The 27,507-nt window shown below is 36.8% G+C and overlaps 1 protein-coding gene across 1 annotated transcript in view; it reads left to right on the plus strand.

Annotated features, from left to right (window-relative positions):
• The window catches only part of LOC139124775 (cullin-1-like), a 149,522-nt gene that overhangs the window by 89,934 nt on the left and 32,081 nt on the right, over nucleotides 1-27,507 (plus strand). The gene's annotated exons all lie outside the window — the stretch shown is intronic.

The following is a 27,507-nucleotide window of genomic DNA, read 5'->3' on the forward strand; positions in this document are numbered from 1 at the left end:
TTCCAGACATAAAGTTGGAGCCTTGATCGGACTGGACACATTTAGGGAGGCCGAATAAAGTGAAAAATTTGACTAAAGCTTTCACTATAGTCTTTGTCTTTATATTTCTCAGTGGTATGGCTTCTGGGAACCGAGTTGATGTACACATAATTGTCAACATGTACTCATTTCCTGATCTTGTTTTTGGTAGGGGCCCAACACAGTCTATTAGTATCCTACTAAATGGTTCTTGAAATGCAGGAATTGGCTGTAAAGGGGCCTTTGGAATAGTCTGATTTGGCTTTCCTACCATTTGACATGTGTGACAAGTTTTACAGAAATGTGCTACATCCTGCCTGAGATTAGGCCAATAAAAGTGACTGAGAATTTTATGATAAGTTTTCCTGACCCCTAAGTGACCAGCCCAGGGGTTTCATGGGCCAGGCGCAATATTTCAGCACGATAGGGCTTTGGAACCACAATTTGATGTTTTATAGCCCAATCGTCATCAACCAAAACATCTGGAGGTCTCCAATTACGCATGAGAATACCAGACTTTGTATAATAGGAAACAGAGCTATCTGAAGTTTTACCTTCATCATCTACCCTGTCAAACAAAGACAAAATATCTGGGTCTTTGTGTTGTTCTGCAATGAGATTTGATCTAGAAAATGTCTGACTTTGGTCAGCAGAAGTTTTACTGGAAGTTTCAAATCCACGAGGGATAACGGAATGATCCGTGTCAAACACCTGACTGAGAAAGGTGTCATTTAAGTCAACATCTGTGACATTATTTTTGAGAGTATTTTGATTCTCGGAAGTTTTCTTTGACATGGCTCGAGTAATGGCACATGAAGGAAATAAATCGGTATCTCTTGTTCAATTGGCTCTGGATCCTGATCTAAACTAGGATTATCAGTCACAAGTGGATTAGTAATGACCTTGTCCCCAGCAAGGTCGTTTCCAAGAAGAGTGAATCCCTTCAAAAGGCAAAAAAGGCCTAATACCTAAAGTCACAGGTCCAGAAACAAAGTCCGAAGACAAATAGACATTATGGAGAGGAACAGGAATGTAGTCATTACAATCTACCCCCTTAATAAGAACTTTAGAACCTGAAAATGACTTTTCAGAAAACGGCAGGGTATCTGCCAACAAAAGAGACTGGGAAGCCCCGGTATCTCTTAAAATTTTGACAGGGGTAGCGGAAGAGAAATCACTAGAAAGTGATATAAAACCATCATGAATAAATGGTTCGAAAATACCATAATGCTATCTTGAGAAGAATTGACCTTGACCTCATTAATTGGGATGAGAGGGATTTAACCTCAGAAAATGTGTTACACACATTATTAGACTCTAATTGAGTTGATGAAGAAATAAAGCCGGTTGGCTTAGATCCACTTTGACCACTTTGACCTTCACGTTTTCTTTTCAATTTGAAACACTCTGACATTAAATGGCCGTCTTTCTTACAATAATTACAAGAAAGTGTACCGAACTGTTTGTCAGAAGGAGATTGAGACTTGGGATCTGATGATGTGGAAGTGTTACTTGAACTGTGTGAACTGCTGTCATTTGATTTCCTACTCTCCTTTGAGAAATTCTTGGATGAAAAGGACGAGTTAAATTTACCTGCATTGTTTCTGTATGAAAAGGACTGGGATGGTTTGCTGAGAAATGAAGATTTGTGGGTCAATGAATAATCATCGGCCAAACGTGCAGCAACCTCTAATGTATCTGCCTTTTGTTCATTGATAAACGTCTTGATGTCACTCCGGATGCACCTTTTTTAAATTCCTCAATCAAAACAAGTTGTCGTAATTTGTCATAATTCTGACTGACCTTTTCAGAAGAACACCAACGATCAAACAGTTGTTCTTTTGTTCGAGCAAATTCAACATAAGTTTGATCCTTCACCTTCTCACAATCCCTAAATTTCTGACGGTAAGCTTCAGGCACCAACTCATAGCCCTTGAGAATTAATTCCTTCACAGAATCATAATTTGAAGCCTGCTCTACTGACAACTGAATGTAAATTTCTCTGGCTTTACCCACCAAAGCACTCTGCAAAAGCATAGACCAGGACTCCTTAGGCCATTCAGACTCTGAGCAATTTTCTCAAAATGAAGGAAATATTTATCAACATCCTTTTCTTGGAAGGGGGAACTAACCTGAAATGCTTAGTGATGTCAAAATTGTCTGAAGGGAAGAATTTTCATGACTGTCCAAGCTCTAAACGTTTCATTTCTACCTGCAATCGCTGTTCTTCTAATCGCAATTCTTTTTCTCTCTGTCTTTCTTCCATTTCTAATCTTTCCTGCCTTTCTTTTTCTTTCATTTGCAATTCTTTTTCTTTCATTTGTAATTCTTTTTCTTTCTGTCTTTCTTCCATTGCTAACTTTTCACGTGCCAAATCTGCCTGTATTTCTAACTCTAATTTTCTGAGTTCAAAGGAAGACTCAGGTTCATAATCTTTTAGGGCAGACTCCTCAAAATGGCCTGAATTAACTAAATGTTTTGCAATCTTGAACTGTATCTCTCGCTTGCGCATAGATCTTTTGACTTCTACATTAAGGAAATTTGCCAGTGCTATGAGGTTGTCTTTTCTGAGGGAATTAAATGTGTCCTGATCAAGGTCCTCCATAAATTCGTCTGGCTTGAATTCCGCCATGATTAAATTTCGCTGAGTTCACAGTGTAAAGTAGTTTTGAAAAGGTAGGCAAAATGTTGTCAAACGGCTCAAAATATTCGTATCCCGGACGAGCCCCCAATTTGTTACGTGCAGAGAAAACGAACAAAGGGTGAACTCAGCAGTTAACGTTTAAACAAAATTTATTACGAAAATAAAACTAATTGCTAAGTCAGGGATAGAGTACAAGCTTTAAAAGTGTACAGACTACTTATCTCAGCTGGGACGGCAAAGCTCCAGTCTCAGAGTTGTAACAGTCAGTTGGAGAATGAACAGTCCTTGCAGGCTTGAAGCTGCACAAAGTCCACAGTATAAATCCAGCGTTGGCAGTGAAGGTCTTGAAAAGTCTAGAGAATGACTACTGCTGGAGTTTAGTAACACACAAGAGACACGATCCCAAAAGTCTGACTGGAAGCTGAGCACGTCCCTTTTATAAAGGCATATAAGAACAATCTAGAACTTTTATTGACATGCTAATTACTGTTCTAAAATTATCTCCCTTACACAACTAATCAACTTTCCAGAACATTCCAAACATGACTAATTGAATTCAAGGTTGTGAGGTCATCAAGGGCAGTGACCTTGAGAATGTTCTAGACTAATTGAACTCAGGTCATGATGAGTGTGGGGGAAATGACCTACATAACAATAAGTATCATCTAACGTGTGTCTCTACCTTAACTTGGATATCTTTCATTTTGTATTTTTTAGTAATTTATACCTACTGGAACTAAGAGTATATAATGTGGTGATTTAGTAAGCGTTTGATATGGAAAACTGTATTTGGTGTTGAAATGCAGTAAAAAAATCATTAGAAAACATAGCTGAGGTGATTTGAGCAAGTTTGGTTTCCTACAAATATATTCAAAATTTTCTTCAATGTTTAAGAGTGAGGGAGGGGGAGGTTCCTGGTAGATTTTTAAAAAAATTTCAAACAAATGCCAATAAAAAATTCATCCAGAGAAGGTTTGACAAAAAGAAAAGGTGGGAGAGTGGGGAAAAAAGAATGTACAATGGATTGGATAAAAAGAATGGATAAAAAGATAATGTACCTCATCAATCTTCCAGACACCCCCCCCCCCCATTTATCAAATACTCCACCTCGATGTATTTTTGCACGCAATTAACCATGCAGTGTATTTTAGTTTAAGCTGTCAAGTTAGGTAAGGATTTGAAAGGAATAGTCAAGTTCACCACAGTTGAACTTTATCTCTTGTGTCATCATCCTCGTGTAATTTGTTAAGTTTGTAGGGTGTTCCAGATGTGGATGCACCAGCTGTTCTGGAAGAAAACAATGTTTACTTTTCCCTGTAGTTGATGATTGTATGTTGAAATCTCTCCATGTATCTGGTGTATGGGCAAAATGTAAACATTGGTTGCATGTTATGTATTTCAGTCTATGTCAAATATTGTAAATGAAAAATCAAGAACAGTTTGCTGTGTGCTTGTAAAAGATAACATGTTGTCAATACATATTAAAACTGCCTTGCAGTTTGATTGTCTTAAAATTATCACAGAAGTAGAAAACGAAAAGAAACTAATCAAATTGCTGTAACATATTCACTCTGAGTGCCTGTAGGCCTATACTTAACTATTTTATCATTACATTCAGCTGTTTGTTATATCTTTATCACTCTCCATGGGCCAAGGCACACTTGGGGTCAATGTCATCATTCTGTGCCAGTCTGTGTATGTCAGTCTGTCTGTATATGTATGTCCATATTTCATACAATTTTTGACTTGTTTTGATAACTATATGGGAGCGAACAGTGATGTTGTCACTATTTTTTGATAAAATGTACATGACCTCAATGACCTTTGACCTCAAATATACATATTTGTCCATACTAAGTAACCACAAGTGCTACAGCCTTCATATTTTGTATGATGGGATACCTTATGACGCCACATCCTTTACCTCATTAATTATGCAGCAGGTCCCGGGTTCGGATCCCGGACAAGCCCCCCAATTTTGTTACGTGACAGAAAACGAACAAAAGATGAACTCAGTAGTTTACGTGTAAAACAAAATTTATTACGAAAATAAAACTAATTGCTAAGTGAGGGATAGAATACAAACTGTAAAAGTGTACAGACTACTTATCTCAGCTGGGACGGCAAAGCTCCAGTCTCAGAGTTGTAACAATCAGTCCAATGAATGAACAGTCCTTGGCTTGCAGGCTTTAAGTTGCTGCAGTCAGACTTTGGGATTGTGTCTCTACCATGTTACTTCAAGTCTTTGGAAACTCCAGCAGTATTAACTTCAAGACTTTTCAAGACCTTCACTGCCAATGCTGGATGTACACTGTGGACTTTGTGCCAGCTGTGCATGACCCTATTTATACCCATGTGCTTACATAAAGCATATAAGAACATCTAGAACTTTTATTGACGTGTTTATTACTGTTCTAAAATTATATCTCTTACACAACTAATTGAATTTCCAGAACATTCCAAACATGACTAATTGAATTCAAGATAGTGAGGTCATTAAGGGCAGTGACCTTGAGAATGTTCTAGACTAATTAAACTCAGGTCATGATGAGTGTGGGGGGAAAATGACATACATACATAACAACATATACAATTTTGAGCTAGCCAGTGAACCTCGTGGTCTGATTTTTGGTTGACAGATGTAGAGATAGGAACGAACGTTTTGTTGCAAAAAACATCTGTAACTGAGATGACCTTTGCCCTCTGTGATGACATTTGCCTTTTTTAGCTCACATTTGGTTAAACCAATATGAGTTTATCGTATAAGCAGAAGTTGATGGCGTCTGTATGTATGTGTGTATGTATGTATATATATATTATGTAGTATTATGTACGTACAGTATGTCCGTCAACATTAAAAACACGCAAAACCGCTGCACATTTCAGCTTGGTATTTGGTGTGTGGATGCATCCTGGGCTATAGATGGGATTTGTTCAAATGAAGTCTGCATTGCCAAAATTATGCAAATGAGCTTACAAAATGTGAAAATGGTCAAGAATTAATATCTCGAGAACTGTTTTGATTGCTTTGAAAATTTGTGTGCAAGTACCTTAGGCGAACCTTACACAGTTTTTAGCTCCGCTGTCAGCGACGCGGAGCTTATCAAATAGGTTGATTTTCCGTCGTCGTCTATCGTCGTCCGTCGTCGTCGTCCGTCGTCGTCCATCAACAATTGCCTTCTCCTCTGAAACCGCAAGTCCGATTGCTTTGAAATTGTATGTGCAGTTCACTTGGGGTGACCTCACTTAGTTTGTTCAAATCGTGGTGAAATTTGCATATTTGTATTTTTGGGGCATTTTTTGGTGTTTTTGGTAAAAAAATCTTCTTCTCTGAAACCGCTTGTCTGATTGCTTTGAAATTTGATATGCAGTTTACTTAGGGTGACTTCAGTCAGATTTGTTCAAATCGTGGTGAAATTTGCATATTTGTATTTTTAAAGCAATTTTTGTCATTTTTGGTAAAAAAATCTTTAAAAATCTTCTTCTTCAAAACTACCAGTCAGATAGCTTTGATATTTGGTACATATGTCCCTAGGGATGATCTTTTTCAGATTTCTTCAAATTGTGGAGAAATATGCAAATTTGCATTTTTAAGGCAATTTTTGCCATTTTTAGTCAAAAAATGTATTTCTCAAAAAGTACTGGTCTGATAGTTTTGAAATTTGGTATACAGGTTTCTACAGATGAACTAAGTAATATATATTGAATCTCTGATGAAATCTGTAATTTTGTAATTTTGGGGCAATTTTTGCCATTTTTGGTCAAAAAATGTGTATTTTCAAAACAACTCATCTGATAGCTTTGAAATTTGGTATACAGGTTCCTGCAGATGAACTGAATGATATTTGTTGAAATTATGATGAAATCTGCAATTTTGTATTTTTGGGGCAATTTTTGCCATTTTTGGTCAAAAATGTGTATTTCCAAACTACTCATCTGATAGCTTTAAAATTTGGTATACAGGTTTCTATAGATGAACTTAGAAGTGTTATTGAAATTATGATGAAATCTGCAATTTTGAATTTTTGGGGCAATTTTTTCCATTTTTGGTCAAAAAATGTGTTTCTCAAAAAGTACTGGTCTAACAGCTTTGAATATGGTATACAGGTTTCTATAGATGAACCAAATTTAATCTTTTGAAATTATGATGAAATCTGCAATTTTTATTTTGGGGGGCAATTGTTGCCATTTTTGGTCAGAAAATTTTATTCTCAAAACACTACTCATCAGATAGCTTTGGTTGACATGTTCCTAGGGATGATCCGATGTGATATATTCAAAGTATGATGAAATCTTCAATTGTGTATTTTTGCAGCTTATTTTAGCCACTTTTTTCTGGCCACTGCATTGAGCTATCAAGATTTCCACCTTTTTCATCAACATGTGTCAAAAATAGTTATTCTCTACATAAACACAGCGGAGCTATATCGGCCGCTAGGTCGCTTGTATGAATATTGTGAAGATATCCTTAATTTTGTATTTTTGCTGAATTTTTTGGTGATTTTTCTCATTTTCAGTAAAAATTCTTCTCCTCTGAAACCGCCAGCCCAATCGCTCTCAAATTTGGGTGGATCTTTGCGAGGGTGTTACTCTTTTAATTTGTTGAAATTATGACAAAATTGGGAGAAGTACTATTTTGGAGCAATTTTGTCATATTTGGTCAAAAAATCTTAAACAGTATTTTCTTTTTAAAACCGCTGGACTGACAGCTTTTATATTTGGTACACAGACGTACAGAGATGACAATAGTTAGATATGTGGAAATTGTCCTGAATATACAAATTTGTATTTTTTGCTCAAGTGTTTACACACGTGAGTATATGTCGCAGCGATGTCTGTCCGTCTGTCTGTCTGTGTGTCAGTCTGTCTGTCTGTCTGTCGTCTGTTGGTCTGATATCTCAAAAACGGCTTATCAGATCAGAATCAAATCTGGTACATATATTCAGTTAGCAAATGGCAAGAACTGATTAGTTTTTATTGGGTCTGGCTTGCATACTTTTTGCTCATTTGCATAATTAATGATTTTAGAAAAAAACGGACATACATTAAAAACGACTACACACAATTTGATGAGATTTGCTACAAATGTTGATCACACCAAGATATATCAGCAGTGGGAACCATTAAGGGGTGACACAAACGATAGTTGCTAATTTGCATATTTTAATGAACTTTCCTAATTAGGGATATATGTCTTAATTGACTCGATCAAAATTGACCAAACTTGGTATGTATATTAAAGATACTATTATTTAACATTACTGAAATCATTATGCATTTTTACTTCATTCAATTCTTATTTGCATATTTTAATGAACTTTGCTAATTAGGGATATATATTTGAATTGACTGGACCGACGTTGATGAAACTTGCTACATGTATTTGGAGCTACGATGATGCAACATTTTTGAAAGTCTTTAAGCATTCTTACTTCACCTAATTCCTAATTTGCATAATTAATGAACTTTCCCAATTGGGGATATATCTGAATTAACTTGATTGTAGTTGTTGAAACTTGCTATATACATCAAAGATACTGTGATATAACATTATTGAAAGTCAAAAGACATTTTTACTTCAGCCAATTCCTAATTTGCATATTAAATGAATTTTCATAATTAGGGATATTTATCTGAATTGACTTGATCAAAATTGATGAAACTTGCTATGTACATTAAAGACACTATAATACAATATTATTGAAAGTCATTAAGCATTTTCTCTTCAGCCAATTCCTAATTTGCATATTTAATGAACTTTCCTAATTAGAGATATATATCTGAATTGACTTGACCAAAGTTGACAAAACTGGCTACATATATTGCAGATACCATGATACAACATTATTGACAATCATTAAGCATTTTTACTCAAGTCAATTCCTAATTTACATATTTAATGAACTTTGCTTATTAGGGATATATACTGGGATTTACTTGATCAAAGTTGGCAAAACATGCTATGTACATTGATGATTATACCTGGTTAAAACAATATCGAAAGTCATTTCACATTTTCATGTCAGCTAATTTATAATTTGCATATCTAATGAGCTTTCACAGCTCGACATATATGGCTTGAAGGACTTGGCCAACGGAATTACACTTGCCATATAAAATGGTAATACAATGACAGCAGTCAAAGAACTTTATATTTTTATATTTCAGCTAATTACATATTTGTATACTTCATGACCTTTTAGAATTAATCGGCGGTGATTATTGTTCATTATGTTGATCATAATACTTTCAATGAAGTTGCAAACATGTGGCAAAGGTTCAAATTTACACATAACTGCAATATATAATGAAACACGTGAGCATTTTCAGTTCATGACTGGTTAAGACAATATTGTCATTTTTTGCTCACGTGTTGACACACGTGAGCATATGTCGCAGCGATGTCTGTCTGTCTGTCTGTCTGTCTGTCTGTCTGTCTGTCTGTCTGTCTGTCTGTCTGTCTGTGTGCTCAATATCTCAAAAACGGCTCATCAGATCAGAATCAAATCTGGTACATAGATTCAGTTTGCAAATGGCAAGAACTGATTAGTTTTTGGTGGGTGTGGCTTGCTTACTTTTTGCTCATTTGCATAATTAATGATTTTAGAAAAAATGGCTATACATTGAGAACGACTGCACACAATTTGATGAGATTTGCTACAAATGTTGATCACATCAAGATATATCAGCTGTGCAAGTTATTAAGGGGTGACGTGAAAGATAATTACTAATTTGCATATTTGATGAAATCTACTAATTAGGCATATATATCTGAATTTACTCGATCAAAATTGACGAAACTTGGTATGCATATTGAGGATACTATGATTTAACATTACTGAAAGTCAATAAGCATTTTTACTTCATCCAAATCCTAATTTGCATATTTAATGACCTTTTGAAATTAAGGATATATATTTGAATTTACAAGACCAAAATTGATGAAACTTGCTATGTACATTAAAGATACTATGATAGAACATTATTAAATGTCATTAAGCATTTTTACTTCAGCCAATTCCTAATTTGCATATTTTATGAACTTTCCTAATTAGGGGTATTTATCTGAATTGACGAGACCACAGTTGACGAAACTGGCTATGTACATTAAAGATACTATGATAGAACATTATTGAAAGTCATTAAGCATTGAACATTAGCCAATTCCTTATTTGCAGATTTAATGAACTTGCATAATCAGGGATATTTATCTGTATTGACTAGACCAAAGTTGACGAAACTTGCTATGTACATAAAGATACTATGATACGACGTTACTGAAAGTCATTAAGCATTTTTACTTCATCCAGCTCCTAATTTGCATATTTAATGAATTTTCGAAATTAGGGATATATATTTGAATTTACATGACCAAAATTGATAAACTTGCTATGTACATTAAAGATACTATTATGTAGGCTAACATTATTGAAAGGCATTAAGCATTTTTGCTTCAGCCAATTCCTAATTTGTGTATTTAATGAACTTTCCTAATTAGGGATATATACTTGGATTTATTTGATCAAAGTTGGCATAACATGCTATGTACATTGATGATTATACCAGGTTATACCAATATTGATAGTCATTTCGCACTTAAGTTTTCGTGTCAGCTAATTTATAGTTTGCATATCTAATGAGCTTTCAAAGTTTGAATATATAGTTTGAAGGACTTGACCAAAGGTATGCAATTACACTTGCTATATAAAGTGGTGATACAACAGTCAAAGAAATTAACTATTTCTATTTCAGCTAATTGCGTATTTGAATACTTAATGACCTATAAAGTTAATCTGTGGTGAATATTGTTCATTATGTTGATCATAATACTTTCAATGAAGTTGCAAACATGTGGCAAAGGTTCAAATTTACACATAACTTCAATATATAATGAAACACGTGAGCATTTACAGTTCATATCTGGTTGGTCAAGAAACTTGTTCTCAAATTACTTGTTTGATAGCTTTGTAATTTGGTATAAAGCCCCAAGGGATGTTATTAGATAAATTTTCTGCTCAAAGTGTTGGGAAACCCCCAAATTTTTAGTACTTTGTGCCCTGTGGGCACAAGGTACTAATGTGATGGCGCGGCCCAATATGGCCAACATAGGGGCCGTATGCTGTGGACGCAGGTATCTCAGAAACGCTTCAGTAACTTTTTCTGAAATTTGGTCTGGTGGTCACTTGGGCATGTATCTCAAACGGTCTTTTTTCTTTTTTTGATTGAATCATTTTAAAGTCACTTTTTTAGCTTTTTCTGAAAACCACTGTTTTCAATTTTTCCTCAAAACCACTGATTTGATTATTGTGATGTTTGGCATGGGTGTTCGTATAGTTGAAATGCCGTTAGAAATATTCAAAATTTGGTGATAAATGCCTTGCATTATTTTTAAACAATATTTTTATCCATTTTTAGTACTTTGTGCCTGTGGGCACAAGGTACTAATGTGATGGCGCGGCCCAATACGGCCAACAATGTGGGCCGTATGCTGTGGACGCAGGTATCTCAGAAACGCTTCAGTGACTTTTTCTGAAATTTGGTCTGGTGGTCACTTGGGCATGTATCTCAAACGGTCTTTTTTCTTTTTTGATTGAATCATTTTAAAGTCACTTTTTTAGCTTTTTTCTGAAAACCACTATTTTCACTTTTCCTCAAAACCACTGATGATTGTTTTTGTAAACTTACGTCACGCAACACTGTGAGTGGAAACAACAATTTTAATGAACTTTAACATTAAACATTAATACAATATGCCTATATCCCTGCTAGTACGTCTCCTTCCAACAATGACTCTATAATACTAACCTGTCTCCAAAAACTAGTCAAAATATCAACAAACGCACCAACAAAAACGCACAAGCAAAGAACACAAAATACATGTGACTTGAGGTCACATGATAGCGCCCTCTGTGTTGCGTGACTACAATTTTTGTAAACTTACGTCACGCAACACTGTGAGTGGAAACAACAATTTTAATGAACTTTAACATTAAACATTAATACAATATGCCTATTTGGAGAGTTACCGTTGCTGTTTTGTTAATGTTCTGTGTTACAAATCAAGCACTTGGTCTGTATAATCTGGTGGAGTTTTGCTGTGCACATAATGGTCGAAGAAAACAGATCTCGTTTTCCACCTTCCAATTTTCATGACAATCTCTGGGTCAATGTTAGCAGTGATTGCAGATGTAGCCGCAGTAGGGCGAAAATCCTTCACATTATACTTTCCTCCTAAACCAGCAAGTTGAATTGCTTCATCTAAAATTCGAGCAATACTAGGGGCTTCAACTGCATGATAAGGTGCATTCAAACTGATAAATACTGCATTATTACTTGGTCTTACATCGCTTGTACGTTGAATATAATCAAACAAAGTCTTAACAGGGTCTAGTTTTTCAATAGTTGAAGGTGGTAAACACACCTCAAAACCTGTACGACTAGTATCATTCTTAATACCAAAAAACGTGATATTGACACTTTTGTCCTCATTGAATCGCAGTTGGTTGGTCGAAAAACAAATTGGCTCCTTTCTACAAGTATTTGGGTTAAAGGTTTGCCCTTTTGGAGCAACATCTGATGGGCGAAGACCCGCTGTTAATGCAAGTAATGTTACTGCTTTACAACGCAACTGTTTGATACTCAGTTTTTCATTGTCTGGCCATGACATAAACAGCTCATGGAAGGCTGATACTGGCATTGCCGATGAATGTTTCATAGGTTCTACTGTACCTGACTTAACGAGAGATGACATAAAGTTTGCTATTATTGGTTCATTCATAAGATTTGGGTAGTTAAATGCACTGTACAGACTCCCCAATGCGGCGGAGGCTGATCGTAATTGTGATCTTGGTTTATTTGAACTGTCAGCAATTTTGCACATAAAATCTGCAATAATAGCAGTATCTAATGGTGGGAAATTTATCTGTCTTTCCACACAGTATATGTAAAACTGTCTGATAAAACGATTATATAAGGTAAGTGTTGAGTCAGCCCAACATAGGGGGTATTGTTTTGTTGCACGATATGACCATCCTTCATCCATCAGTCTTTTCTTCCAGATATCCTCCAGGCATATATCTTCCATCTTGGGTTTCTCCTTGGCTCTGGCTGGGTTCCCATTTTCCAGAATGTTCGGGGTGAGTTTGGTAGACGAAGTGGCGTAGCAATCGTCATTCGTTTGAGCTCCTGGAACCACGGCTGTGCGGGCCAATACGGTGCAATCACTGTTGCATCTGCCTGTTGTCGCTGTACCACCTGTAACACTTTTGGCAGTAATCGGAACGGTGGATTCACATAATTGTTGTGGTCTCTCCAATTTTGTTGTGATAAAGCATCGATTCCGGAAGACAAAGGGTCGTACCTCAAACTGTTGTAAACTGGTATCTGCGTGTTTGTCATACTGGCAAAGCGGTCTATACTGTGAGGTCCCCACATATCGTCTAAAATCCGGAAAAGTTTTGGGTGCAATCTCCAATCGTAATGATCCACTATCCTGGACAACATATCTGCCTGGCAATTTGTTTTCCCCGGCAAGTGTTTTGCTGATAATGTTATTTGGTAGTCGTGAGCTTCCATCCACACTGCCTGGACTAATTGTGTCATTTCTGGACTGCTTCCACCCAAATGGTTTAAATATGCTACTGCTGTGACATTGTCTGAAAGTATTTGAAGTGTTTTGCCTTTCAGTTTTGTGGCAAAAGATTTCAGTCCCATCAGTATCGCCATGAGCTCTCTGTAGTTTGAATGTTTCATTGACATTCTTTTGTTCCAATGCCCTGCCGCTTCGAAATGAAGGCACACAGCACCCCATCCTGACTGGGATGCATCTGTCCACATCTGTGCATCTACTAGTTGTGTTGCTGCTGACCGACCATTCCAAGACTGTAGAGCTTGCAACCACCACTTCATTTCGTGTTTCACTGGTTGGTTTAAGATCAAGATATCTTCCCATGAAGTTTTGGTAGCAAGCAGTCGATAAACACTGCGCAGCAGTAGCTTGCCTGGCACGATTGCCTGAGTCATTGCTATACATTGTCCGGCTATCCTGGCCAGTACTCGTGCCGGTAAGGAACTCTTGTTCAAGGCTCTTATCAGATCGCGTCGTAATTTCCGAACACGTTGAGCTGGTATGCTTATCTCTGGTAACCCATCTGGGCCAATACTGTTTATTTGGTAGCCAATGAACACTTTCTTGCTGGACGGTGATAGGTCGCATTTCTCCCAACTTAGGTACCAACCCAATGAATGCATTGTCTGTAGTGCTTTTGTCATTTGATTGTCTATTTTCTCCTTTTGGGCTGTCAGGAAAAAATCGTCTACATATGCCATGTTGCGAAAACCTATTGTCCGCAAGTGTTGAACCACAACTCGAATCACTTTGGAGAAGAAATATGGGCTGGCATTTAGGCCGAAAGGAAGGACTTTCCATTGGTAGTATCTGTTTCTCCACTTGAAACCTAGGAACTTGTGATAGTCTTGATGCACTGGTATGTGGTGAAAACCATTCTTGATATCCCATGTTACCATGTGGTCGTTCGGCTGTACCATTTCCATAACTGTACGTATATCTTCGTACTGGAATTTTGGTGGGATGCAAGTTTGATTCAGTGCTCGCAAGTCTGTTATCATACGCCATTTTCCTCCCTTTTTTGGCACACATCCAATTGGTGAAACGCAATAAGGTTTTTCTGAACATTGTTCTATAGCATTGCTTTTCAATAAACTAACAATCTCAACGTCTATAAAGTCAGTCTGCTTCTTTGAAAGTCTGTGATTTGGTAAACAAAATGGTTGCGGGTTACCGATAAATGGTAGCTTAACACCTTCAGAAAGCCACTTCACAACATGTTTAGGTGCTCCAATTTTAATCCACTCATCCACATGGTCGCTAAGGGAAGCAGCTTGAAACTTACTGTTCATGCTTCACTGTTTTCATTTTGAGGGCTGTAAGATCCAGACACCTGTCTTCTTGCTGGAATGTTTCTATTGGCAAACTGACTGAACGTGTCCTGTCTGTTGTTACCGAAACTGCTTCTTTCTCTATTATAGTTGCTGTTATAGTTACCTCTACCACGCTGTCGGGTGCCAGTTGATGGAGGCTGGCGTACAGCCGCTATTGCAGCTGCTTGTCGTAAATTCTCGAGGGCCTCACGTGGTAAACCTGAGGTGTTTCTTTGGAGGGAACGAAACAGTCTTGATGTGTCCTTATCAAATTGCCCCTGTACTACTATGGCTGCGTATTCGTCTTGTAAATATCTAATCTGTGCCCACTGGATTAGAAATAAATGCCGCAATGTCTCTTCTGAGAGTGTGGTTGTTGACAGAGTAGCTAGTAGCTTCAGCGTCGTTTCAGTATACCTTGCGCACTTTGTAACAATGTTGAGGACTGCTTGGTCTTCCCGCTTAATGCCTTGGCGGGATTCTGATAATTTCAGATCACTTGGTAATTTTACTTTTTGTAGAGAGTCTTTAATAGTTGTAAACTCACTTTGAATATCCTCGGTGGTGTGTTGCGAGTAAGTCGCTGTAGAAACAGGACCAAGGGCACTATTCTGTGTGCAATTTTGGCGGGCTTCACTTTGCCTTACGTTGGCCTGGTCTGGCTGAGCTTGACTGGTCTGATCCGGTTGATCGTGGCCGTTTGCTGTTTGACGACCCACGTGGGCAGCGTCTACTTGCGGTCGCTGTATTTCACCTAGTGATCGTTCGAGATGGTGAAGGCGGGCTTGTGTATCCCTATTTTGTTGACAAAGGGCATCAACCGATGCCTTCAATTCTGTTAGTATTTTTGCGAAATCGCCAGTTTCCGTCGGAGCCTCCGACATGGCTTCTGCTGGCGGAGACGCACCAAGCAAAGAACACAAAATACATGTGACTTGAGGTCACATGATAGCGCCCTCTGTGTTGCGTGACTACAAATTATTGTGATGTTTGGCATGGGTGTTCATATAGTTGAAATACCATCAGAAATGTTCAAAATTTGGTGATACATGCCTTACATTATTTTTAAACAATATTTTTATCCATTTTATTTTATATTTACTTGATTTTGCTTCACTTTCGCTAAAGCTACCGTCTGCGCATGCGCACAACTGTAGGACAAAATCTGAGTTGAAGAATCGAAATGGACGCCATCTTGTTTCTCGGTATGGGCACATTTTTTACATTGTGAACGTTTCACTGTGTATTTCAACATGTTCTATTGTTATGAAGTTGACAGTGATGCACTTTTGCAGCTGTCGTGTATTTTTTGGTACGAAAGGCGCCTTTGATCGACTGAAGAATGATGGCCTCCGTAGGCGATAACACCGGTACTGGCAGGCATATCAGTTCTACTGAGGAAGTAATCCACTGGCCCGTATAGGTCAGGGGCTCACTTAGGGAGAACCACTTGATTTCTGGGGGGGGGGTATGGAGGATTTCGAGGAAAAAAAATTGTCACCAGGTGAAATAAAAGAAAAAATTAAGCCTGTAATGGCTTGAGAAAAAAATATTCTCATAACAACAGAAATAAAAAAGGAATTGTCACAATGCTGTTGAAATGAGCAAAATTTTGGAAACTTCATTCTCATGTATTCTTTGCTGGCATGCTGCCAAAGGCACGCAAATGTTTTTACCACAAGTAATTCTTATGTGTTTTTTTTCCCAGCACTTATGATATAACATTCACTACTGTACACCTCGGTGCACTTGATGTTTTCCTTCCCTTTTCTGACCCAAGAAATCATGTTTCAGGATTTCTGTTGCAATATCTCAATGGTATAGGCAATATCTAGATGGGACTATTTGACTTCTCTAAATCGTGAAAATTTAAAACACAAGATAGGAGTCAATAAACTAGTGTTAAAACCAATACATTATTCTCTCAATATAAATATGTTAGAAAGATTACAAGTTGACAATGAAAATTGAGGAACAACAAATATAATGAAATACAATGTGTGAGCCTTGTTTCTCTGACCACAAAAGATAACATCTCCCCTGAGAACTTAAAAGGAATTGACTGTTTTAAAGAAAAGCAGGTATAGTACTGATCACAGTTGATTTGCCAAAAAAGTGTTCTATAATTTAAAGTTGTATATATAATAGACTTTCCATTTTGTTTGTCATTTGTTGGAATGTAAAATGAATAAATAAAAACATCCTGTGATATGTGAAACACTGGCTTAAATTTGAAAAATTGCACTGCTACTCCATTTGAAAAAAAAAATTGATGCAGGTCTGACTGTAGAAATAAAAAAATGCTGTCTCTCTAACAAAAAAAAGTTCCCATACCCACTTCCTGCATACCCCCCCCCCGAAATCAAATGGGTCTCCCCTTAATATGCGCATGCGCACATAACAAGTTAGCGTTGTTTTTCAAGGACTGCCATTATGTTTCTCGGTCAGTTTCGGATTTTGACGTTTTAAAGGTTTTAGCGTATATTTGATTGCTGTCATGTATTTTTTGGCACGAACCGCTCCTTCCATAGACTGAAGAATGATGGCCTCCGTACTCCCCAGTACCGGCGAATCCATTGCTTTTAATAGGGAGGCAATCCCACCGGCAGCCCGGACTAATAGCTGGGTGAGAGCGAGGGAATGCTCTGTCCTTCTACCTCTGGCCTCCATGTCATAACAAACTAGCGTCTTTTTATGTTGATATACTGTCCTTTCGACACAGCGATAACTTTTAGTTTTCTGTTGCTTATTTTGGGTAATTTCGACAGTTGTGCATTGATTTTGACATCATCTTTTACTTAATAACCGTCGATGTCGGCAACTCTCTCGCTAGCCCTGCGTATGATGCTGTGTGTTAGGAACGAAAACAGGAATGCACTGCGTACACTGCGTACGTACGCAGGGCTAGCGAGAGAGTTGCCGACATCGACGGTTATTTACGAAAAGTGAATAAAAGACTGGCATTTTTGGAAGCGATCGAGTAGCTGAGGTGGGCAGGGATACGACTTGGGCCCAAGAACGCTGAATTTCGGCAGTAATTTGGCTTTTTTGTCAAGTCCCAAAGTGGATTTGAAGTCACCGACCCTACGTACGGGTGTTTGCAGGGCTGTGGTGAGCGGGGCGAATAGCTGTAGCGGAACACACAGCATCGTACGCAGGGCTAAATCCGACATGGTAATTTGCCATGATCATCAGATCATACTGATCCGAGATTGCACTTTAGCAAGGTCACGATAACTAATGTTGTTTGTTTCACTGTCGTTTAATACCTATATTTCCACTAAAAGACCATTAGAATTTCCTCCTGGCTACTTTGAAATCGTGCACTGGCATGCATGTAGTTGTCAACATCACTATGCTTTAATGTACAGTAGACTCTCATACTATGAATATATCGACTGTCACTGCATGTGTGCAAATTATTCCATATCATATCAAAAAATGTAGTATTGCGACGTTTGAGCTGCCAGAAGCCAGAATTTACAGTTTACGAGAAAGTTATCTTACATGTAAAACTCAGTTCTACTGTGAACAAAATGCAAGCTACATGTATGTTGTATAACTATCGTGAATAGCATAATATTTTGTACCTATCACCGTGTCAGAAAATCAGAAGGAAGCAACCAGTCAGACAAACTGTGGTCAGGATGATACTGTCCAATTTTAATATTTGTCTCTCGGCACACACCAGATACTCATGACTGTAAAACAACATTTCCATATAATTGTATATTCAGTTTTTATATTTAGTTTGCTTTTCACCATATTGTATGTCCTTCCCTGCACTACATAATTCAAAATTAAATATTGTTTTTGGCCTATACATACTTGAGGGCTAAGCTTATTTAGTCTCATACATTAAAGATGCACTGTTGACCTACAGAGTCCAAACTTTTTATCATTGTATTGTAGATAGGTGTACACTCCAAATACTAAGTACAAGTGTGGTGAGTGTAACAAGCAAATGTTTTTTAGTCAATGGTTCATATCAAGGTTGTTGATACTTAGAATCCACACTTGAACTTATGCTGGACCGGTAACCAACCAGTTCAAATAACTTTCATTTATGTCAAAACAATTTGACTTTTTGCCAAATTTCACATTTATGGCAATTAATAAACAGTAAGGAGGTACAAAGGACGTCGGTGCCCCCGGGCCCCATGTTATTTTACATTTACTTGATTTTGACTCGCTTTCGCTAAAGCTACCGTCTGCGCATGCGCACAACTGTAGGACAAAATCTGAGTTGAAGAATCGAAACGGACGCCATCTTGTTTCTCGGTATGGGCACATTTTTTACGTTGTGAACGTTTCACTGTGTATTTCAATACGATCTATAGTTATGAAGTTGACAGTGATGCACTTTTGCGGCTGTCGTGTATTTTTTGGTACGAAAGGCGCCTTTGATCGACTGAAGAATGATGGCCTCCGTAGGCGATAAACACCGGTGCTGGCAGGCATATCAGTTCTACTGAGGAAGTAATCCACTGGCCCGTATAGCATGTATAGGTCAGGGGCTCGCTTAGGGAAGAACCACTTGATTTCTGGGGGGGTATGGAGGATTTTGAGGAAAAAAAATTGTCACCAGGTGGAATAAAAGAAAAAAATTAAGCCTGTAATGGCTTGAGAAAAAAAATTCTCATAACAGACAGAAATAAAAAAGGAATTGTCACAATGCTATTGAAATGAGCAAAATTTTGGAACTTCATTCTCATGTATTCTTTGCTGGCATGCTGCCAAAGGCACGCAAATGTTTTTACCACAAGTAATTCTTATGTGTTTTTTTCCAGCACTTGCCTAGCTTATACTGGATACCAAAGCTCCACAAAACACCTTACAAAGCTAGGTTTATCACAGGATCTTCAAAATGTTCAACAACAGAGTTATCGAAGATACTGACTTCTGTTCTTTGTACTGTTAAACGGGGACTTCAATCATACTGTGATGTTGTCTTTTCTCGGAGTGGTATAAATCAAATGTGGATATTAAAAAATTCGAAGGAACTCTTGGAAAATTTGAAATCAAGATCTGTTTCAAAAATAACATCTATTAAACTTTCGATTTTTCCACATTGTATACCACAATACCACATGATAAATTGAAAGAACGCTTGAAAAACATCATCAACCAAGCATTTTTCTACAAAAACGGTTCACGCCGTTACAAATATGTGGTATTAGGTATAATTCTACATATTTGTTAAAAATACAACTAATGCTAAAGTGTTTTATACCGAGAAAGACATTATCAGTATGCTTGATTTCCTCATTGACAACATATTTGTTGAATTTGGAGGACACATTTTCCAACAGTGTATAGGAATTCCCATGGGCACTAACTGTGCTCCCTTACTTGCCGACTTATTTCTGTTCTCATACGAGGCAGAATTTATCCAGAACCTTATCAAGCAGAAAAGGTCTCTGTAGCTCGTACTTTCAACCTAACATTTAGATACATAGACGATGTTATTTCATTGAATAACTCTGAATTCAGTAAATATCTCGCTATGATTTATCCTCCAGAATTGGAGATTAAAGAAACTACAGAAACGGCCTCTTCTGCTTCATATCTGGACATTTTACTTGAATTTGACTCCAATGGTCACCTTTCTACTAGGCTATATGACAAGAGAGATGATTTCAACTTTAGTATAATTAATTTTCCACACCTCATCAGTAATATTCCACTCTCACCTGCTTATGGGGTATACATTTCCCAGCTTATACGATATGCAAGAGCATGCAGTTCATATGGTGATTTTGTAGAGAGACATGGCCATCTCTCTTTCAAACTGTTAAATCAAGGTTACACCAGAGCAAGACTTGTCTCTACATTCAAACGCTTTTTTGGCAGGTATCGCAAATACAATATCTCTCTTCGACAAATGATCACTGATGGCATCGGTGACATTGGGCCTTAGTTAGTGACCACTACCTATCTGACTTACAGATTGATATATGGCGGGTGCCACATGTGGGGCAGGATGCGCTTACTATTTTCGAAACACCTGACATCACTTCTTGGTCTTTTGGCCAGAGGTCCATATATCTTTCTTTCATGAATTTGACTTTGTTTGTACCGTCTATTTACTGTCTGTTCTGTGCTGTTTTGTGTCTATGTTTACAACTTTTGTCTTACAAATTTTGACCTAGTGTTATTGGATTATGGATTGGTATGATTGCGATTATTTTATATAAGCATTCACTACTTTACACCTCAGTGCACTCGATGTTTTCCTTCCCTTTTCTGACCCAAGAAATCATATTTCAGGATTTTGTTGCAATATCTCAATGGTATAGACAATATCTAGATGGGACTATTTGACTTCTGTAAATTGTGAAAATTTAAAACACAAGATGGGAGTCAATAAACTAGTGTTAAAACCAACACATTATTCTCTCAATATAAATATGTTAGAAAGATTACAAGTTGACAATGAAAATTGAGGAACAACAAATATAATGAAATACAATGTGTGAGCCTTGTTCCTCTGACCACAAAAGATAACATCTCCCCTGAGAACTTAAAAGGAATTGACTGTTTTAAAGAAAAGCAGGTATAGTACTGATCACAGTTGATTTGCCAAAAAGTGTTCTATAATTTAAAGTTGTATATATAATAGACTTTCCATTTTGTTTGTCATTTGTTGGAATGTAAAATGAATAAATAAAAACATCCTGCGATATGTGAAACACTGGCTTAAATTTGAAAAATTGCACTGCTACTCCATTTGAAAAAAAAAAATTTGATGCAGGTCTGACTGTAGAAATAAAAAATGCTGTCTCTCTAACAAAAAAAAAGTTCCCATACCCACTTCCTGCATACCCCCCCCCCCCCGAAATCAAATGGGTCTCCCCTTAATATGCGCATGCGCATATAACAAGTTAGCGTTGTTTTTCAAGGACGTTGAAAAATCAAACCGACACCATCTTGTTTCTCGGTCAGGTGCGAATTTTGACGGTTTAGCGTGTATTTGATGATGTTTTGTAAATATGAAGTTCACAGTGATGGTACTTTTGTTGCTGTCATGTATTTTTTGGCACGAAACGCTCCTTCGATAGACTGAAGAATGATGGCCTCCGTACTCGGTACTCCCCAACACCGGCGAATCCATTGCTTTAGCGAGGCAATCCCACCGGCGGCCCGTACTATAATAGCTGGGTGAGAGCGAGGGAATGCTCTGTCCTTCCATGGAGGTAGTAGGCCGTTTAACAGGATCGGCCCCGATCCTTTATTATTTTCGCCCGATCCTTTATTTTTTCGCCCGACCCTTTATTTTTTCGCCCGATCCTTTATTTTTCATGCCGATCCTGTTTCATGTTCGCTGATACTCTTTGAATGTGGCAGAAGACCTATTGTTTCTCGGCGGCGATTTTGTCACTTTTATTTCAGCGAGCGTATCAAGTGTGAAACGGTTCTAATGTGGCGATAACACGACGTGCCAGATGATTACATGTAAAAGGTTTATTCTATCGCAAAAATGTGTGAAATGGTCAGACTGTTTTCCTTTCATGTCGATGCTTTCGGTGTTTTACACACAATGAGGCAGGGTTATCGGGTGCAAAGCACCCAAAGTCACGTTTGTCTGTGAGGAGAATAAATGGGCCAACCGTAGTGCAAATGAACATCGGCTAAGACGGATGAAACTTAAATTAAAAAAGCATGAAATGTGTTACGCTGCCGATCGTACAGACAACGGCCATTTTATACAACGGACATGGAGTATACTAAACGAAAGGCTCGGTGTTGCATCTTTGCCAGCGGGCACACCGTCAAAGCATCTATATACTATAGTATAGGCAACTGGTTGAACTGCCGTTGCCACCAATGTCTCGCACTGGTAAGGATCCGAAGGTCAGGAAAAGTGATTTCGATTAGAAGTGGCTGAAATCGTACGATTGGTTGAGACAAACAGCAAATGTAAAATTCTATGGTACTTCCGCGTGTTCAGATCGTTGCGTGTCTGAGTTAGCACGCTCGCACCATTTCGAGATCTGTGTACGTCAACATGACGTTGGAGCCATGTGTGTCACCTCGTGTCACGCATTCGTAACTTGCATGGATTCGTTCGATTGACTTTGAGAAACAGTTGCACTTGATCCAGTTTCAAAACCCATGACCCGTTTTACGATATTCAAGGCACCATGAAATGAAATAAAAAGGAACTGCATGAGCGAAAATAATCATTTGTTGATCATCTGAATACAGCAGCTATGTACGTACGGTTAGGCATAGGGTATACAGTATAGGTTCAAAGGTCGCGTGTGTTCAAGTGTGCTCCATACAATGTTTCGTACGTTTGTCGAAGTAGAAGTCGATGCAATTTCAAATCTTGTTCTTGAAAATACCCGGTATCAATATTTTCAAGCTTCTCTTTATTATGAATTGAGTTTTAAAGTCGACATATTTCTCTGCAGGCATGCTCTGCTGACTCAGAATTGTCAGTGCAATAATATTCAGTCCTGTATGAACTTGTCCGTGTAACTGTTTTGCCATGGTCGTTTAAAAAAGACGTCCATGGTTTTTGCAATCTGGCTACAGACAAACATGTAGTAACAGAGGATCACATAAAACGTCTGATTTTGAATGTTATTCTAGAGTGAACTGGAAGACTTTGAATGAAAATATTGATGTAATATATGAAGTGCTTAAAGTGCATAAAAGATTTTACTTTATCCTTTTATTGTAGGATTTTTTCTGATGCTATGGAGTGATGTGTGTATTGCATAATTAACATAATATTTACATACTTATTGTTATGCAAATTAGCCGATCCTGTTTCATAAATTTCTGGGGAGAACACTGCCTACTACCTCCATGGTCCTTCTACCTCCGGCTTCCATGTCATAACAAACTAGCGTCGTTTTATGTTGATGTACTGTCCTTTCGACACAGCGATAACTTTTAGTTTTCTGTTGCTTATTTTGGGTAATTTCGACAGTTGTGCATTGATTTTGACATCATTGTTGACATATTTAGTTTGCTTTTCACCATATTGTATGTCCTTCCCTGCACTACATTATTCAAAATTAAATATTGTTTTTGGCCTATACATACTTGAGGGGTAAGCTTATTTAGTCTCATTAGTCTCATACATTAATTAAAGATGCACTGTTGACCTACAGAGTCAAAACTTTTTATCATTGTATTGTAGATAGGTGTACACTCCAAATACTAAGTACAAGTGTGGTGAGTGTAACAAGCAAATGTTTTTTAGTCAATGGCCCAAATTTATTTTCTATTTGATGGACAATAAATACATGTGTAATCAATGCCAACAATCCAGTTTAAGTAATTTGGTTTCGATTAGCCATTGTCCATTATATTACAATAGTTTGTGGCTAAATTTTCTCCCCTTCTGTATTATATAAGTTCACCGTTTTCTGTTTTAGATATTGTTGATCCTATTGAGTCCCATATCTCTTATTCTTAATTCACTTTCACACATATCAAGGTTGTTGATACTTAGAATCCACACTTGAACTTATGCTGAGCAGTAACCAACCAGTTCAAATAACTTTCATTTATGTCCAAACAATTTGACTTTTTGCCAAATTTCACATTTATGGCAATTAATAAACAGTAAGGAGGTACAAAGGACGTCGGTGCCCCCGGGCCCCATGTTTGCTCACGTGTTGACACACGTGGGCATATGTCGCAGCGATGTCTGTCTGTCTGTCTGTCTGTCTGTCTGTCTGTCTGTGTACTCAATATCTCAAAATGGCTCATCAGATCAGAATCAAATCTGGTACATAGATTCAGTTTGCAAATGGCAAGAACTGATTAGTTTTTAGCTACTATAGACTATAGTCTGTAGAAGCTATTGGGATGGGTATCCGTCCGGCGTCCGTCGTCAGTCTGTATGTATGTATGTATGTATGTATGTATGTATGTATGTATGTTCCGTTTGTGAGGCGTCCGTCCACTCAAATATCTTGAGAACCGCAGTACTTACTGATTTGATATTTGTTGTGTAGATGAAAAATATGATTTTGAGAAACTATTTTTTTTAATTTTTTGATATTGTTGAAAATAGGCAAATTAATGCCAAAAAAGGTGTTTTTGGTAAAAAATCTTCTACTTCATAACCACTGGTCAGACAGCTTTGTTATTTGGTATACAGGTCCCTAGGGATAACCCAACTTAGATTTGTTCAAATTGTGATGAAATATGCAAATGTGTATTTTTAAGGAATTTTTTTGTCATTTTTGGTCAAAGTTTGACTTACATTGTATGTAATTCTTGTACTGTATAAACCCTATCAATTCACCCAGAAAAAATAATTAATATGATTTTAAATAATTGAATTAATTAGGAAATCATCAAAGCCAAAATAATTTTAGTGTGGAATTATCAGAAAGTTCAACTTTTGTGACAGTTCATAGTGAATTGAGGATTAAAACATGTAAAGGCAACTTTCCTGAATCCCAACTTTGATATATTCTGAACCACCATTTATGTTATCTAAAAGAAATTGCTCATAATAGTTTGTCATGATAGGGTGGTCAAATAAATAGAGATAGAGAAAGTTCTAATTTCCATTTATGGTTGACTTGGTAAGGATAAAATAAATTACTTTTTGAGGAAAAAAATAGAGTGGTCAATTAAAAGAGTGGTCAAAGTGATAGGGTTTTTATGGTAAAGCTGGGCTGTAAGATTCCTCATGTGCTATTTATAGCAATTATGCAATCTGTGTAAACAGTGCAATGAAAGTGTAACATGATTCCTTATAATGCTTTTGATGACCTTGAACTTCTTAAGTTTCAAACATTTGTCTCTTCAGTGTGCTTTCTCTGAGTATGTACAGTCTCAACTTATTCAACAGAACTTACTTACAATGTTAATTTGAAAGTTAAAATGTGCTTGGTTAATAGTATGAAACTACTGATATTAAAAGATAACCAGCTCAAAATTCTTTATAACCTGACAGATATGCTGTTTTTTTATGACGTAAATCTTGATTTAAGCAAGTCTTGTTTACTTTAATTAGAATGTAATTAACTCTCGTTTATTTGCTATTATAGACTAATATAGTCTGATGAAATATGCAAATCTGTATTTTTACAGAATTTTTTTCCATTTTTGGTCAGGCCATCCTGAAATGAGTTATCAAAGATATCCACCTTCTTCATCAATACATGTGTCACAAAAGGTTATTCTCTACATAACACAGCAGAGCTCTGTCAACTGTTGAGTCGCTTGTTTTTTCAAAACCGCTGGTCAGACAGCTTTAATATTTGGTTTACATGTCCCTAGGATGACCTTAGTGAGATAATTTCATACAGACAGGAAATACTTAATTTTGTATCCATGTCTATAGTAGCTTCAGGGACTTTGGCCCTATGTTTGGTGGGTGTGGCTTGCTTACTTTTTGCTCATTTGCATAATTAATGATTTTAGAAAAAACTGATATATTTTGACAACGACCGCACACAATTTGATGTGATTCGCTACAAATGTTGATCACACCAAGATATATCAGCTGTGAAAGTTATTAAAGGGTGATGTGAAAGATAATTACTAATTTGCATGTTTAATGAAATTTCCTAATTAGGAGTACATATCTGAATCGATCAAAATTGATGAAACTTGGTATGCATATTGAAGATACTATAATTTAACCTTATTGAAAGTCATTAAGCATTTTTACTACATCCAAATCCCAATTTGCATATTTAATGAATTTTTGAAATTAAGGATATATATTTGAAGTTACATGACCAAAATTGATGAAACTTGCTATGTGCATTGAAGATACTATGATTGAACATTATTAAATATAATTCAGCATTTTTACATCAGCCAATTCCTAATTTGCATATTTTATGAACTTTCCTAATTAGGGGTATTTATCTGAATTGACGAGACCAAAGTTGATGAACCTGGCTATGCACATTAAAGATACTATGATAGAACATTATTGAAAGTCACTAAGCATTTAAACTTTAGGCCGATTCCTTATTTTCATATTTAATGAACTTTCATAATCAGGGATATTTATCTGTATTGAGTAAACCAAAGTTGACAAAACTTGCTATGTACATTAAGATGCTACGATACGACATTATTGAAAGTCATTAAGCATTTTACTTCATCCAGCTCCTAATTTGCATATTTAATGAATTTTTTAAATTAGGGATATATATTTGAATTTACATTACCAAAATTGATGAAACTTGCTATGTACATTAAAGATACTATTATGTAGGCTAACATTATTGAAAAGCATTAAGCATTTTTGCTTCAGCCAATTCCTAATGTGTGTATTTAATGAACTTTCCTAATTAGGGATATATACTTGGATTTATTTGATCAAAGTTGGCATAACATGCTATGTACATTGATGATTATACCTGGTTATACCAATATTGGAATCATTTCGCACTTAAGTTTTCATGTCAGCTAATTTATAGTTTGCATATCTAATGAGCTTTCAAAGTTTTGAATATATAGTTTGAAGGACTTGACCAAAGGCAATTAATTACACTTGCTATATAAAGTGGTGATACAAAGATAGCAGTCAAAGAAATCAATTATTTTTATTTGAGCTAATTACATATTTAAATACTTAATGACCTTTAGAGGTGAATCTGTGGTGAATATTGTTTATTATGTTGCTCATAATTATTTCAATGAAGTTGCAAACATGTGGCAAAGGTTCAAATTTACACATAACTGCAATATATAATGAAACACGTGAGCATTTACAGTTCATATATGGTTATATTTTAGGCAATTTTCTCAGTTTGTGACCTTAAATGACCAACCCAGGATATGTTGTGAGACAGTTTCGAAGGCTGTGAACATAGTTTTGTCATATTTGGTATCAATTTGTAGGAAAATTTGATCCAGAAAACAAAGCTGATTCATTGCGGACCAATTTTTGCAACTTGTCTATGTAAGAC

This window comes from Ptychodera flava, assembly GCF_041260155.1.
Source record: "Ptychodera flava strain L36383 chromosome 23 unlocalized genomic scaffold, AS_Pfla_20210202 Scaffold_24__1_contigs__length_23054250_pilon, whole genome shotgun sequence".
Lineage (NCBI taxonomy): Eukaryota > Metazoa > Hemichordata > Enteropneusta > Ptychoderidae > Ptychodera > Ptychodera flava.